General features: G+C 40.9%; 1 protein-coding gene across 3 annotated transcripts in view; it reads left to right on the top strand.

The window, feature by feature from the left end:
• Window positions 1-17,507, top strand: part of SGMS1 (sphingomyelin synthase 1) — a 278,456-nt gene that overhangs the window by 92,069 nt on the left and 168,880 nt on the right. For 2 of the 3 annotated variants that reach the window (XM_012659756.1, XM_012659757.1), the window contains exon 3: window positions 4,738-4,831. The gene's annotated coding sequence lies outside the window, so the exon portion shown is untranslated. Of the gene's footprint in view, window positions 1-4,737; window positions 4,832-17,507 lie in introns of those variants that run through there. The other variant, XM_012659758.1, reaches the window with a different exon arrangement.

The following is a 17,507-nucleotide window of genomic DNA, read 5'->3' as shown; positions in this document are numbered from 1 at the left end:
ATACTGGATCAGTGACATACACGGCCCAGATGGGACACAGCAGATGATTGCCCATTTACTAATCCTCACTTATTCAATTTGTGTAGGAGCCAACATGTCACCCCTAATAGAGGATCCTATTGGTTACACAATATAAGAACTTCTTGAATGGAATTGATTTAATTTTATAAATATTCAGGACTCTTCCCTCTGAAAGCTCTTCTTAATCTTTGATTTAATACCTTTTTTTTCGTCCGTAGTAAGAGCATCCTTCCTCATTTCCCCCACTACTTCTAAACATTATTTTGCCTGAACCATGTGTATATTACTGACTCTCAGAAATTGCTGGTTACCCTGTCTTGGTCTTTATTATGGGCATTATAGTTGATGTTAATTTATGGGTCTTTCTATGGCACCCTCTTCTGAAGGGTTCTGATGAGTTACATCTTATTCTTACCCTTTTTAGTGTTGTCATGGGGTCACCATTGACATTCTGGGCCTTTTCCCTGGAAACACATGTTATGCTGTTGATTTTTCAACGAAATATCTTTTGTGTTGTTTATAATGAAAAGCCTATAAGCCGTTTGGCTTGACCACCCCCAGCTGTGTGGCGTCAGGATACTGTGCAGCCTCTCCACATGTTTGCTCCTCTGTAAAGTGGGCTGATGATAACAGCACCTACTTTACAGAATTAGTGGCACCACTAAATGACATAATGCATGTTAAGTGCCCATCTGTGTCTAGCTCATGGAGAGCACTCAGTAAAGTTAGTTATTGAAAAAGTGAGCATGGGGTGGGACACTAACGCATCTTTGAATGGTGGTCATGAAAAATTTCCCAGAGGTTGTCAAGCCCCAGTGAGTTAGTCAAGGGAAGAAAGGGTGTTTCCCGCAGGGGAAATGGCTATGAGTGTTACTAGTAGTGAGGCATAAAGTGTCAGGAGATGAAATGGAAAAGGGGGCAGGGAGCAATCATGAGGTCCTTGTTTTATCAAGCCCAGGGGCTCTGGCTGAATTCCTGGGAAATGAGGACCTACAGAAGAATTTATACTTAATTAGGGCGCTGGACACATGCGGACTTGAGGAAACAGGATTCAGCAGGGTCCACAGGAGACACCGAGACCTGTGAGAAGACTTTGCTGAGGCGTGAGAGGATGGGGAATTCCTGGACAGCGAGTGGGGCAAAGGGACAAATAAGCCCTGTATTTACGTCAGGTGCTTGCATTTAAGCTTCAGGGGACCTGAAGTAAAAACCAAAGAAAGCTGTAACTTGTCATGCATTGATTCCTTTGACAAAATGAATTAGATGGGCCGAAATTTCTAATACGGAGAAAATCTGCTCAACAAGTAGCAAGAGGCTGTCCCACATTTCAGCCTGGCACACTGTTTGGAACATCGCACATGTGTATACATGTGGTGGGCACAAATCTACTGGTCTGAGTGGGAAAAGACCTGTTCTTCATTTTCCTGTGATTGCAAAATCCTCTTTTCTCCAGTATGTGATAAAATACTATTCTTACTTGCCAGTTTCTTTTGATTAGCTTTGTAACTGGGGTTATAAGTTTTCTTTGTGACTATTGTTTTCTGATTATTTTCTCAAAAGTGGTTAGAAGTGGAAATGGAAATACACCAGAACATGATTTATGTGAAAAGGAATCTTCTCCCCACCCCTAAGTGCATACACATAAACAAGAAAAGTGAAGAACAGCAACTCAACTAACTTTCATTGCTTTGGATAGACTCTAGCACTGTGTATACCATTTGGAGGAAGAGGGATGGAAATAAATGCAAATGTATGTGAGGGTGATAGCCAGCTGGCTATCTGAAGTCAGTATCAGCTTTCTGGAAGGAATAGAGACATTTCTCTGTCATTTTATTTGGAATGGCCTCACTGCTAGAGAGCATTTCTCTTGCCACAGTGCTGCAGTAAAAGTAAGCACATGCATTTCTAAGAAACAGATTGTTAGAAAGTGAGTTTCTTTGAAATGTTTAAATAAGGAGCATTTATTATATGTTGATAGTGTGTGATTCTTAACCCTTCCCAGAATGGCAGCCCTGTGTTCCTCAGTCATTATTTAGTGATGGAGGCCTAAAGAGAAAAAGAGAGGTAGCGGTTGCTGGTCTTGCTCTCCTGTGGTAGACAACTAGAAAATGGGACAACCATCTATGAGGCAGTAGACAACAGGCAGCCAGGGCTGTGATTCTTGGGAAAAGAGAATCACATGACGGGTACCCACAATTGCCCTGGTTTTCTACTTGAGCACTTTCCTTGCATGTACAGGGAGGTGAGCCCTAGCAGAGCATGGTGGTCTCTTAGCACTGAGAAGGCAGATATTGGGGTTCAACGCTGCTGAAAAGGGTAGAATTTGTATGGCAGGATGCTGGAGAGGAGGGAGCTTCACAAGGGCTGAGACCTCCCCAGCTTGAGACCTAGCAAAGAATAGCTGCTACCAGGCCAAGAACAGGGTGGCAATGCCAGGAGCCATGCATTACTTAGAAAGGTTGGGGTCTCGCCCAGCCTGGGTGGAAAGACCTTGCTGAACACCTTAGCCATTCTGTTGAGACCCCCGCCCCAGGATGGGTAAGGGCGATGAGCTAGGACTAAGGACATAACTGAAATAGACTTGTCCTAACCAAGTATAAAGCCAGGCCTGACAGGATCAGGAGTATCCACCAGTAATTTAGCTGCCACCAGAACAAAACTGAACAGCCTCTAATTGTCTGCCTTATAATAGAAAAGAAGCAGGGAAATGTGACCTATATTCAAAATAAAAAGTAATCAGTAGAAATAGTGACTGTAAAACAGTGTTATGCCACATCTTGGTCTCTAGCAGCATCCTGCACAGAGAGGAGCTGCTTTTTGGAGAAGTGATGACATCCAGGGCAGAGGCAGGAAAGGTACTAGATGAGCCCAGGACAATTTTTTTTTAATGTCAGAAACTAAGAAAATAAAAGTATGGACAAAAAAAAGGGGGGGGAAGGGGATGTCACAAAGAGATGGGAGCCAGCTTGAAGGGACTCTCCCTGGCCAAGTCTGAGATACTTTGAATATTGAAATAATTAAGTACAGGTATATATTATAAATCATTTAAAAAGTAGAACTTCATGTATCCCAGCTGATCCTAAGTAGATAAATATATGAACAAATAATGTAGAATGCTGAGTAATCAATGGTAGTATGGAGGGAATGCTGGAGTTGGAATAGTTAGGATGTTGCACCCATCACAGTATAAAGTTTTGATCAGGCAGCGTCACCACTGGATGCAAATCTTGGGGGAAATTTTGATGACGGACAAGTTATTTGCATGATCTGAAAGTGTCTCTCCATAAATTACTTATTAGTTGCAAGGGGAAAAGTAGTATTTTTGCATTGAAGAAGTTGGACAACACCTTGACTAAATGATCAAAATTATTAACATCACCAAGCTGGAGCAGATGGACTTTGTGTGCCTTCAGATGTGATATCCAGAGAAGAAAACATCACTTCAGTAGTTTTCTGGCTGAGAATGCATAATCTGAACTGAATCATCAGGAATCACCTGAGGAAATGTCAGACAAGTCAAAATGGAAATGTTCTATTAATATAAAAACGGGGAGAGGCTGTCTTCTTCTAAAGTGTTAATGTCATAAAAGACAAAGGAAAGCTGTGTGTTTCAGGCTAAAGGGAGCTAAAGAGAAATGGCAGTTAAATGCAATATCTGACCCTGGACTGAATCCTGAATTGGAAGAAAAAGAAATACTATAAAGAGCATTATTGGGTTAACTGAATATAGCAGCAGATTAAAGTATTATATCAATATTAAATTTACTAAGGTTGATAACTAAGTTGGGGTTATGTAAGAGACTATCTTTATTCTTAGAAAATAAATTCTGAAGTATTTAGAGTTAAAGGGCTATGTTATATGGAACTTGTCTCCACATGGCTTAGAAAAAAAACGTCAAGTGAGTGTGCGGAGAGAGGGAGTGGATGATTAAGTAAATGGGTTAAATGTTGATAGTAGATGAATCTGGATAAAGAGTACATGAGTATTCTTTGTACTATTATTATTCTACAACTCTTCTGTGAGCTTGAAATTATTTCCAAATAATAAATTTTAAAAAGCTCATCAATTATAACTCTGACTTAAAGAGAAAAGGAAGGCATGTGAAGAAGATCAGTTGTCTCTGATGACTCTTGGTATGGATTTTCTACCGTTTGGGTTGTCTGTGGCAGATACATTAATCCTATGGTAGTGTCTCTGTCACTTAGCAGCCCAAGCCATTCTATACCTGTTGGCCAAGAAAGCATATCTAGTGCAAGAAGAAATAATAATATTGCTGTTCAAGTTGAAATTATTATGCCATTTGGTGTCATAGAAGAGTTTGGAACAATGGATCGTAAGAGCTGGGCTCTAATTTATTCTGTGACACTTGCTGGTTGAGTGGTCAGGGGAAGTTCCCTAACCTTTGGGAACTTCAGTTGCTGCATCTTAAAATAATACTTGTCTATTCTCAAGATCTTAAGGCTCCAATGAGAAAATGCATGTGAAAGCTCTTTGTAAATAATAATGATTTCTTCTGCAAACGTTAAGTTACTATTAATAGTTTTGATTAAAATGGCTTAGACTAAGGTAGAGATTTTCCTTAATTTGGGTGGCTTTTTTACTATTAAAGATAAAGTTTTTCCTTGATCGATTATGTGAGGGAGTTTCTTTCCCCAGTGGACCCTTTGGTTCCTTTTGGTTGCCTCCTTCCTAATTTCCTGTCCTTATTATTCCAGGCAAAGCTGCAGTGACTGAAGGAGTTGTAGACTTTCTGAGTTTTAAAAACAGTGAAGTTGGAGCACAGCAGAGGGTATATAAAAGGCAATATAGGTGAGTCAAAAATCAGCATTTCATCCATCCTCAAAGAACTTCTGGATCTGAAGTTCTTTGTAATTGCTCCTGCTTTGTTCTGAGAGTGCGTGAGGCTCTGATGGGATGGGGAACTTCAGGCCTTCGTGGTGCCCCAGGGTGAAATCAGCCAAGGAAAGGCCGGTGGGGTTTGGGGAAGGTAGGAAAAAGAATTGAAGAGGCCAGCTCCCTCCTTGGAGGAGGCAAGCAACATGGGCCGGGGGCTAGAAATGGTAAAACAAAGGACACAGGAATTAGTATCAGCCTGAGTCACTGGAAGTGACAGAAAAGGGCGCTGCTGGATCTGAAGTTACATAAACCAGGTGGGAAAGGTTGTAGGATGTCATTTGGGGCCAGACCTTTTCCCTTAATTTGGAATTGCTTTTGATTGAGGCTTTTATCCCAGATTATGTTGTAGTTACCAGATCTGCCCTCTTCTCGGGGGTTGAACAGTCTAGGCTAGTGCTGCTCAGAGTGCCAATCTGAGATGAGATAAGAGTTTGATCTAGAACATAAAAGCCAGCAGAACTGAACAGTATTTTTAGTGTCATTGTCAATTTCCATTCTGGCATGTGGCTACTGTGTTTGTATGTATATCCAAACAATATTTTGCTTGTTTTTAAGCTGGAAAAGAATGGTATATCACATGTAGTATTTTTCAACTTGCATTTTTTTGCTTGGTTATGTTGTAAGCTTTACTTGTTGCATGTAATGGTAGTAAATTTTTCTGGTTAAATAAAATTCTATTGTGAGAATCTATCACAGTTCATCTGTGGCCTCACTTCCCTCCAACATTTGGTATTTTGTTGCCAGACTAGTGTGTGTAAAATAGTGTATCATTGTCACTGATTAATAGTGAGATCGAACATCTTTCTTTTTAGTATCCTTTGGAGAACAGAGTTAGTGGTTTTAATGTAGACTAATTTTGACTCTGGTATGGCTAATACAGCTTATTTCTGTGTTTTTGTTTTTGATTTTTGAAGTATAGTCTGAAATTCTCTTTTAACTATGTGTACATGGTACTATGGTACTATGTGTACACGGTACATTTCCATTACTAATTTTTGTTCTTTTGGATTGACATTTTTATTGGTTTGTTTTAATTCAATTTTTTTTCTCTGCTGATTTGGAAATTATACATTCTATTTCTGTTCTTCTGATGATTACTTTGAAAGTACACTGTGCACACTTAACAGTTTTAGAGTCAATTTTTAAGGTAATCTAATCACTTTTTAGAATAATATAAAAGGACACCTAATGAAGGCTCTCTCCTTCTGTACTTATCTGCTCTTTTCAGTATTTCAGTATTTCAGTTCTGTTATGTTTCACCATACCAATTAGAGAATTGTTATTGTTTAGAGATGGTATTTGTTTAATTTTATATGTTTACCATTTCTTGTTCCTCTTCCCTTCCTTTCCTCCTCAGGTTTTTTTGTTTTTTTTCCTAAGAATCTCTTGGTGGTAACTTCCCTCAGTTTTGGTTTCAGAAATGTCTTTGTTTTACTCTTGTAGTTCTTAGTTGACAGTTATTTTCTCCCAGCATTGTGAATATACTGTTGCATTGTCCTATAGCTTTTATTTTTCTATTAGGACATCTGTTAGTCTTTCATTTGCTGTTTTTTAGACGATTTGACTTATTCTAAGTTTGTTTACTTGCCCTCGGTGTTCTGTAATTTTGCTACAATGTGACTATGTACAGCTTTCTATTTTTTATCTTTGTTGTGTTTTATGTATCCGTGGATTCATTTTATTAATCAGCTTTGAAAATTTCTCAGCTATTAATGCTTTCAATACTATCCCTTTTCCATTTTCTCTATTGTCTCCTGGTTATGATTAAATGGAAGTTAGAACTTCTCTTTTTATCTTTTATATCTTTTTATTTCTGTTCAATGTTTTTCTCTGCTTTATTCTGGGTAATTTCTTAAGATTTAGCTTCTAGTTCAAGAATTCTTTTTTCGGCTGTGTTGAATCTTCTATTTAACCCAGTCATTGAGTTTTAAATTTCAATGATTATATATTTTTTGTTTCTAAAATCTTTATTTTACCTTGATATTTTTTGATGGTTTCTTTTTGCTTGCTCATTTTTTTTGCTTCATCTTTCATATATTCAGACGACACCAAAGTTGTTTTACACCCAGTATTTGATAATGCCAGTATCTGAAAACCTTGATGTTCTAAGTCTGTTTTTGTGCTTCTTTCCTAGTGTGCACGGTGAGTTTTGATTATATGCTAATATTTTCTTGATAATTATGTCTTAGAATCTTCAGGTATTTATTTCTTTTTTTTTTTGAGACAGAGTTTCACTGTGTTGCCCGGGCTAGAGTACCATGGCATCAGCCTAGCTCACAGCAACCTCAAACTCCTGGGCTCAAGCAATCCTTCTGCCTCAGTCTCCCAAGTAGCTGGGACTACAGGCATGCGCCACCATGCCCGGCTAATTTTTTCTATATAATTTTAGTTGTCCGATGAATTTCTTTCTATTTTTAGTAGAGATGGGGTCTCGCTCTTGCTCAGGCTGGTCTTGAACTGAGCTCAAACAATCCGCCCGCCTCAGCCTCCCAGAGTGCTAGGTATTTATTTCTTGAGATGTGTGTGTGTTTGTAATAGCAACCAGGAGGATGCTACAGACCCAGGACCACTTTTGTTCATTTTGGAAACCTGATGTCAGGTTGGACTTTCCCGACCTTGCTGAAAGCTAGAGATTTAGAAGCCCCATCTCATTGCTGGTATTCATAGTTGCCTTCAGGGCAGCTTTGGCTTTCTTCTTTGCTCACTCCTTAGCACTCTTTGCTTAGGTTTCAGTGCACTGTTCCTGCCATATTCTCATGGGTTTTTTTCTCTACCTGCTCTACCTGGAGCTAACCAATGCATTAAAAAGTGTTATTAAAAATAATTTATCCTGAATCTAATTATAATATAATAGAAGGGCTTTGCGAATATCTAATCCACCATAATTCCTAAATTGGGCATGCCCAAGTAATTTTTAAAAATTAGTTTTCTGTACATGCCCTTTATCAATTTTTTAAAAACCATTTAAACTTTAAATTACTTTCCTTTATTTCATTTAAGGATAAAGAAAATGTTAAAATAATGATCTTCCTGAAAGCTAGCTAAGCCACATCATATACTATATCTTTACACATTTGCCTGGATTCTTTTTCTAGTTAATATTGAATATTTATTCCCTTGGAAATTGGAATTACTACTCTTGGGATAACTCATCAGAACAGAGTACATATTCAGCATCAATTCATTATGCCTCTCAATCTATTTTCTGTCAAAGTGTCATTTTTCTTTCTATACAGAATCCTAGAGATAAAGATTTAGCTGTGGGTCTCTGCCTGCGGATGCCTTTCTTCTTCACATAGAGTGAAGAAAACAGATGTTTGGTGTTGTGAATTAGAGGCATCATCTCTGTAAGCTCCACATTCTTACATTCTACATCTCCTTAATAGGCATAGAAAGCAGCGTGAAATTTTTGGTCTATCAAATGTTAAAGTTGCCTTGGGCTTTGGCACATGAAAAAAATTCTTTCAAAATGTATGTCAAATGAGATCGCTGATTTAATAGTTTTTTTATTCATTCTACAGCAGAATAATCACCTGTAGGCAACTATACCTTTTTAGAGGCTACACAGATCTGACAGGGGTGTGTAGATTTGGGGATAAAAGTGCTAGGTTAGGCATGTCTCTAATTGGCAAAAGTCTTTATGCTTTGTAGGTTATAGGTTGGATTTTTGTAATGATAGTATAATCATAGAGAAGGCAGGCCCTGGAAACATTCCTAGGAAATGCTGAGCTATATGATAGAGATTCTCTGAGGAATTCCTGGTATTGGCTCCACACTTTCATGTGGAAAATATAAATATTAGAAAATTCTGTGGCTTTTTTCCCCTTGGATGGCAAATCCCAATGAGTAGTAACTTACATCTGTATCCTTTTATTCTTGGGTTTTTCTTGGCTGTCAGTTCAGGCACTGCTGTTGGTTTTTGCATTCCAAATGGTTGGGTTAGCTGAGCACCCACTCACCTGGGGAGCTGGGTAGCTATGAAAGTAGGACTGGAAAAGTTTGCCAGGGATGGCAGGGCTTCCCGAGGGGGCCCCCGCCTGGCCTTCTGGGGCTCCGGCCATCAGCCTCAAGTGCTCACTGCTGGGGAGTAGGGAAAGCAATGCGATTGCCTTCACTCCAGTTCTGTTGGCCTCCGCTGGGCAGCTCATTTGGCAGAGCAGGAAGTGTCCCTTTGAGCCTCCCATTCTCTTTTTTTTTTACTGTAAATGTGTCCCTTTGAAGGTTGTGATTTAGATCATTAGCATGATTTCAACAGAGTTCACCTGAGTGCAGTTTCTTTCTTACTGTGAAGTTGTGACTCTGGTCATATCAAAAAGATGCAGAGAGACAGCTCCAAAATGCGGTCTTTCAGATGTCCATGTCAGTTAGGGTGTTAAAAACTGGGGCCTGACAGCCATTGTCAAGACGAGTGACCATGACTCTGCCTTTGGTGATCAGGCCCCGTCATATAACCCAGAGCAGTGATTGCTGTGTCTCCTGTGCTTTAGTCATAATCATGTTCCTCTGCAGTGAGAAGGGTTACTCATCTCTGTATGACTTGGCACTGGAACACTTGGCCATTTGAAACGTTTGGCTCCTTTCTCACACGAGATAATTAATTAGTATCTTTCTAAATAAGGTTTTGAAAAGTTAGGATTATTTTAAACACCTTCCTCTCCAACTTGTCTTCCCTCCTGCTTACCAAATTCACATCTGGATGCTTGCTGTCATGTCCTGTATCTGATGTCTGCAAAAATGCCTGCGGAATAATTTTTGTTTGCCTTTGGTATAGTCAGAAAGTTCAGGGGTTGCAGCATGGCACAGGGCGAGCCATGCTACGTTCATCGTAGCCAGACGACCTGGGTTCAAGTTGAAGTTCTACTCACAGTCTGTAGGACTTTGGTTAATCACTTAGCTTTTCTGAGTTTTATTTTTCCCAGCTAATAACTACCTTAATCTGTTCACATGTTAGAGCAGTGGTTTTTAAATGTTTTGGTTTTAGGACCCCTTTATGCTCTTAAAAATTATTGAGGACCCCAAAGAGCTTTGCTTGTGTGGGTTATATGTAGCATATTGTGGTAGCAGAATAATGGCCCTAAAAGATGTCCATGTCCTAACCCCAGAACCTGTGACTGTGTTACCTTACATGGCAGAAGACTACAGATGTAATTAAGTTAATGATCTTGATATAGGGAGAGTATCCTGAACTATCCAGGTGGACCCTGTGTTATCAGAAATGTTCTTCTCAGAGAGTCAGAGAAGGAGATGTGAGGGTTGAAGCAGAGGTTGCAGTAACGCTGTTGCTGGAAGGCAGACCACAAGCCAAGGAGTCACACAGGGGTCGTAGTTCTCCGGTAGACCCTCAAGGGGGAGACCAGCCCTGACAACACCTTGTTTTTATTCCTATAAGACCTGCTTTTGGACTTGTAACTTCCAGAACTATAAGATAATAAATTTGTGTTATTTTATAGCCACCAAATTTGTAGTTGTTATAGCTCCAATAGAAAACTAATATACATATTTTCTGTATTAGAAATTAAAAGTGAGAAATTTTAAAAATACTTATTCATTTAAGAATAATAAAAAACCCCTTATAGGTTAGCAGAAATTACTTTTTTTATGAAGGATAACTATTTTCCAACTGTAAATGAGAAAACTGCCACTGCTTTACATTTTTGCAAATCTCTTTAATGTCTGGCTTAATAGAAGCTAGCTGGGTTTTCATTTCTGCTTCTGCATTCAGTCTGTTGTGGTATCACATGTATCATGTAGCCTCTGAAAAATTTCACTGAACACTCATGGAAGAATGAGCTTTAAAAAGACAAATAATGTCTTAGTATTATCATGAAAATAGTTTTGACCTCATGGACTACATAAAAGAATTTTAGGGATTCCCGGTGTCCGCAGACCACACTTTGAGAACTGCTGGGCTAGAGCATAGCCACATGGCCACACCTAGCTGCAAAAGGGAACTGCAGTTCTTATTCTGGGTATCAGTTAAAAAACTGGGGGTTCTGTTACAAGGAAGAGAGAGAGAGTGGATATTAAGTGACATTTAGCAATTTCAAAGACTTCTTACGTCAAAGTTTTATACACATGGTAGGTAGACAATCACCAAAATGTCAGTTTCCCTTCTTGCCCTTGTATTAGCTAGGAAAAATGGACATTACACTCAGACTGCATTACTTAGAAATACCTATGACAAAACACAATGACATGTAGGCAGAGGCATAATTGCAGTGCATTGCATTTTTAGCATTTGTAGATAACTTATATGAAATATCTTTTGTTTGGTGCTCACAGGCAGCTTTTTGATATCTTGTTTGGTCTTTTGAACTTAACAATATGCCTCCTTTCCTTTGGTAGGAGGAAAGTTGGAATTGAAATGAGATTTAAGACTCAGCTTTGATTTCATAGTTATTCTCCATGGGTTTGAAAATACATGGAGTGTGATGTTTTCTTTGGGGTCATTTTGTAAACAGCCCCTGCTGCTCCCTGGCAGCGTCCTGTTGTTAAAGAATAACCCAGTTCCTGTTTCTGACGTGAAACAGCAGTTAGAAATATTTGCGCTAAAGTACGTTATATTTTTCCAAAAAGTATATAAATACAATAAAACAGTTTGTGCTTATGTAAGTGGCTCGATTTTGAGCTTAATATAAAGCTTAATGCTGATTGCATTAATTGATGAATATGTGTTTAATGCTAGTCTCATCTTTAAATCAATTATTGTAATACCTGTTGGGTGAGTCTGGAGCTATTATTTCAACCTCTGGGTCAGAAGGAGCCTTTGTGTCATTCACACCTTGGATTGTCCAGTCCCTGTCCATGTCCTGAACTGGTTGGGAAGGGCAGTTTGGGTTTGGGATGGGGTCGGAGAGGGAGCAGTGAAGGTAGTTTTGAAGCCTTGAGTACTCGTCGGGGAAAGGGGTACTTGTTTGGGAGCCACAACTAGGTCCTTTGGGTGGCCAGAGGGCCATACCAGTTCAGTTCAGTTCAGTTCACCATACCAGTTTCTGGTGACCTTTCCAAACTGGAGCTGAGAGGGGCGGTTTTACTTGCTTTGCTGTTTTTTCCCAGAGACCACTGACAGCCATCTGTGGTTCCCAGTTCCTGTTTTACCTAACTATGTTATCAGGAAGCCAGGGCCTTCTCAGTTGAAACCTTAGTTATGACAGAGTGGAAGCAGCTGGTGTGGCTTGAACTTGTGTGACTGGGGACCTGCTGGTACTAAATACCTTGCATCTGAGAAGCTCAAGGTTTTTGACTAATATCATCATAATGGTAGCATTTATTACCCACATATGGGCATAATGCAAAAATTATAAGCAAAACTGGTGGAAGAGTATTCCTGTTTCATTTTTGGGTCTATTTCAGATCATTACCTAGGAGGTCTCTGGGCTAGCTGTCCTTGAGACTTGCTAGGTGTTCCAGTAGTGGGGAAGTATGGCTGGGTGCAGGGCCCCCCTCTTTTTTCCAGACGTCCACATTATCACCCTAGGTGCTGTGGGGTGGCAAAGGTCAAGGTGCTGGCTAAGAGGAAGTCCTGCTCAAAAACCATGTGGTGATTATAACAGCTAGTAGTTTTGGAAACCTGGGCGGCAATAATTTTCTGACAGTTTAAAATTTAGATTGCAAAACAATTAAATGTTTGGATTTGGGAGTTCTTGCATTTAATAATCACTAAACAGTTTCTGTGTGTGGAAGCTCAACTAGTACAGGGCCAAGAGCAGCGTCTTCTTTTGCCATCAGCTCTTGAGCGGCCTATGAGCTTCTTGGTAGCTGGCCCAGGCGGCATTGCAGGATGGGAGCCAGCCCTCGCAGGCCGTCAAACCCAGGCCATTACCCTGTGCACAGAGAGCCCCCAGAGGGTTTTGGAGGTGGTATGTGACAGTCTAGAAAAGATTAGGATCTTTCTGGAAATTTTTGCATCTATAACTTGATGTTTTCTTAAAAAAAAAAAAAAAGTTTTTTGACCCCCTTGTTCTGTCTTATTGATTCCTAGTTGACTCCTGTAGTAGCTGTTGCAAATGCTTTCTTCTTTTTGAGCTCCTGGTCTCCCATAACCCAGCTCTTGGCAAATACCCTTAGAAATGAAGTCATGGAGACAGAGCTTACCCTTTTTGTCCCTCCCCTCCACCCCAGAGTACATCTGCTTTTTCCCCCTACAGGTACCAGGCTGGTCAGGTGCTGAGCTTTAGGACGTATGGGCAAGTCTATTTCCCACTCCTTCACACCATCTCCTTCTGTCCTGTCCCGCCCTCTCTCAGGTGCTCAGGCATCCTGCTGTTATGTTCAGCTACTCCGTGGTACGCTTCTTCAAGTGGATGCTTGTCCCGTGCCTCTGCTAGGTGTCTTTGCTATTAAGACCCTTCTGTCTCACGGTCTACTCCCTCTAAGCCCTACTGCATTATAATCTGAAAGTCTACATTCACAGAATGTTTATTGACCACCTACTGTGTGCATGGGAGCTGGAGTGCAGATGCTAGGAGATACAGAGGTGAATCAGACTGTTGGAGCTGTTGATACAGAACAGGGAGAGAGACATGGAAGCAAATAGCATTAGAGACTAAGGATAAAAATATGTACAGGCTAGAAGGGGAGAGGGAGCAATTTGCCTTGAAAGATTTTATAAGTGTGGATCCCTCGGACAAAAGGAGAGAGGATCATGCCAGGCACTAGTCAAAAGCCAGAGAGGGGTTACTCTGTCCCCCCTCTCTGATGGGATTTCACTGTGCGAAGTCTAAAGCAGAGGGAGACCTGTGTACCTAAAGGATCTCCAGTGGCAGAGTTTGGCCCACTGTGGCAGGTGGTTGGAAAGAACCTTTTGGGGCAGATACAGGCTTATGAGTGTCTCTTAAGATAACATGCCGTGAGTAACTGCCAATTCCATGTATCTTTTGGGCCAGGCTTTGACCTAAGGAGAAGACAAGTAGTCTTCAGTGAGGTTCTTGAGCCCTGGGAGTCTTCCTTGTACTCTTCTGCTTTAAGAACTTGTTGGTTACGTACTCACGACTCCCTGTTCCTGCAGAAGGCCTTGAATACTGAGCCCGAGGTTGGAGCCCAGTTACAAGGACCTGCCTCTCTGTCTTAACCAGATTGTGCTTCAATCTTGCCTTGCATTTTTACTTTACATTCATGCACAGTATTTTCACTGTGCGTGTGTGTGAGAGAGAGTGTGTGTGAGAACCTCTCTCCCACTCTTAAGTTCTTTTAAAGGCAGGAAGTACTGTTCTTTTGTTCATTTTATCCACATTGCGTAAACTGGCAGGGCATACTCCCTATACTCTTAGATTGTTTAGCTTTTTAAATGTTCGAGGTGCTCTTATGTACATTCTCATTTGATTTTGACTTAAAAAACAACTCACAGAGTGAGTGACTATAGTTTTCAATGGAGTATTTCTGTCACACAGCACTTTTGGGGGACCTGTGTACTACCTAAAGCCTGAGGTGCTGGGGCTTCTGGCTGAGTGGCTGGGGACTGGGGGGCGGGGGATGGTAGACCCACTCTGCGAATTTCCCTCATGGGATTTGTTGTGGGAGATTAAGTGGGCCTCATCCTGTCCCAGACTGAGCTTGGACTTACTGTCACCAGAGGAGCCACTGGTTTGGAGCCCCTGGTCAGAACAGAAGTTCTCCTGGGCTTTGCCACTTCGGGGTATTAGCATATTGTGGTTTGAAGCCCCTGAAGATAGCATCAAGCTATTTAGGATGACTTCTCCATAAGTGCTTCATATCAGCAAGTGTGTGTAATTTCTAGCTTAGTCTGGCCGGGCAGGCCCAGCAATGCTGCTAAGTGTTATTATTATACCAGGCTGTTGGCTTTAACTGGCTAATTTGGGGAAGGGATGAGGCAGTTGGATTCTATAGTAAATTCAGTTGGATGCAAATGATAGGATTTGCCACAGGGATCCATAAAAATCAGGGTGCTATTCAGGGTGCAGGGGTGAATTCCGTGGCCTACACCTTATTCCACTCTCTCTGCTCCAGTATAGAGTGTGAGCGTATGTACAAAATTGTGCTGCTTGCCCCTCCAGAGTGTTTGGTAAAAGAGTGTCGGAGCTGCCTGTATTTTAGCCTGTGTAGCTCAGCTTGGGCTGGCCTGGACCCAGGGCCTCAGTGTTCCCGGGCTTCTGTCACTCGTAAGAGCTGCATGGGAGCTGAGAGCGAAGGGACTTGTGTGAATTCAGATCAGTGGCAGCTGCAAGAAAGAAGAGTGATAAAGTCCTTCTGTTTTGCTTTTGCTCAACTCTAAATGATACTTTAGGATTTTTATAACATTGCAGTGTTTCTTAGGAAAGCTTGATTTGGGACATTCATTCTGAGGGTTTTTGGGACCTTCTGTGAGGATCGGTTCAATTTGTCAGAAGGATGACCTGACAGGGATTGAGTTGTTGGCCAGACCTGGTTGCCAGTGGGCTGTGTGATTTTGTGCCCTTCTCTGGGCTTATAAACTGGGGGAGCTTAGTGGTTTGCATTCAGTACCAGCACTTTGGGTACTAGTACATTTGATGCTAGAACACTGGGTCGTAATGGACAAGCTTTGCAGAGGTTTTGAGCTGCTTCCTATTCTGGGGTCAAAGCATTTAATCACTTGGATCATGGTGTAGTTGCACAGATTGAGTTCAGTTAAGTGAGGTAACGTGTGGAAAGCACGCAGCAAAGTACCTGGCACCTGGTAAGGGCACAGCTAATGGTGGCTGCTGTTAACATTTAAATTGCATGGCATGGGAAAATCGTGCAGCACTGTCCTTTCACTTCCTGTCACAGAGTAAGCGACTCCCATTATCTTTAATTTTTAAAAGAAATTCTGAATAAGTATGGACAAGAAGCACATCACTTTAATTTGTTCCTCAAGGAGTGTTTGTGACTGACCTGTGTGATCTTAGGAGGGGGCAGCTTCCCTTTCAGAATAGAGTTCAGTAACATGAAATGAAACTGAACACAGAGTCTGAACAGCTCACTTCATTGTTTCAGTATGGCTTTTTCATAGCTCCTAACTTTTTTTTTTATTAGGAATAAAATCTGTGTGGCATAGACGATACAGTGAAAAAAATGCAACTGTATGTTTTCCTTGAGAAGAGAACACAGAAGCATGAGAAGCCAGGCTTAATTCCTTCCCTGATATTTCCTGAACTCTGTTATTTTTCAGGCACTGGAGATGCAAAAATAAGTACAACTGGTATGGTTCTTGCCTTAATGGAGATTAGTTTATTGGGGCAGGGCTGACATTAAATTACAGACATAATGATTTGATTATAGTCACGATTAGTGCTGGGAGAAGTATAGAGTATAGTAAGTGTGCAGTGTAGGATCTGCATGTAATGGGGAGATCAGAAAAGTCACCCTGGGGAAATGACTTTTAGCTTGAGGTCTGAAGGTTGAGAGGGAGAGTATTTTAGGCCAAGGAAAATGGGGAAGGCAATTCTCCAGGGAGAAGGAGAGGGAGAGCGAGAGGGAGAGGGGGGGATCCCAGCTCAGTTTTAGTCCTGAGTAACTGGGAGAAGGGTGGTGCCATCTATGCAGGTAGAAAAATTTGGAGGATTGTGCGTTGGGTGGGAGGGGGGTGGGCAGGCACTCATTCCTTTTGGGGGATGCTTTCCACCCAGATACTGTGTGGTTTGCTTCCCATTTCCCTCAGGCCTCTGCTCAGGCGGCCCCTTTTTAAAGAGACCTTCCCTGACCACTTCAGTTACATAAATCCTTCCCTCCCTCCCCACTCTCTGACTCTGCAGCTCCTACCACAGCCTGACAAACTTCTCACTGTGAGCTCCCCTGAAGCTCCAGGGGTCCCTGTTTTATTCCCTGCTGTATCCATAGCACCTGGAACAGTGTCTGGTGTATAGGAAGCCCTCAATAAATACTTGTTGAATCATGAGTTTGACTTTGGTTATGGCTTTTGTGTCCTTTTCAAACTTGAATGAATTTTTGAATTAACCTTAGGCTGGAGAGGGTGAAGGGGTGGTGTTCATTTCACTTATCGAGTCCTTATTTATTTGTTTTTTTAAGGCAGGAAGTAGAAAAGATCGATTTTCTTCTTCTTTTTTTTTTAAATTTCAGTGTAGGACATGATAGAATAGAGCAGCTAAGAAAATGTTGAAAATCACTTCTTTCTGTTCTTTGTAAATTGGTATTAAAAATCTAGCCCTCTATACGATAGTCTTGACTAGATTTTTGGGCTAAATTATAACCCATTTGTAATTCTTCTAAACTAATTATTTTTATGGGAGGAGCCATTGACTTTTCGATTGCATCTTTTTCCCTTTCGGGGGAAAGGTATGGAGGGTAGGATCAAAACTTCATCAAAGGATGAATTTGAGGGCAGCATTTGATAAAAACAATTTGTTGGAGATATTGTTGGATCTCTGTATCTTTACATAGCAAGTAATTTGAAAAGACTAATAAATCAGAAATGTTTTCCTAAATCTTTTTGACTTTGGGGAACAAATCAACTGGCGTTACTTTTTAAAAAGCGAACAGGCGGCTGCATACTCGTTACAAGTACAGCTGGTGAAGCTAAGTCTCTATTTGAATCCCCTTTCTGTTACCAGCTGTGTAACCTTGCACAAGTTACTTAACCTCTTTCTTTAAAATGGATATTATCAAATTATAT

Source organism: Propithecus coquereli, unplaced genomic scaffold (assembly GCF_000956105.1).
Source record: "Propithecus coquereli isolate 6110/MARCELLA unplaced genomic scaffold, Pcoq_1.0 Scaffold63, whole genome shotgun sequence".
NCBI classification, from domain to species: Eukaryota; Metazoa; Chordata; class Mammalia; order Primates; family Indriidae; genus Propithecus; species Propithecus coquereli.
This window is presented reverse-complemented; position numbering and strand designations above follow the sequence as displayed.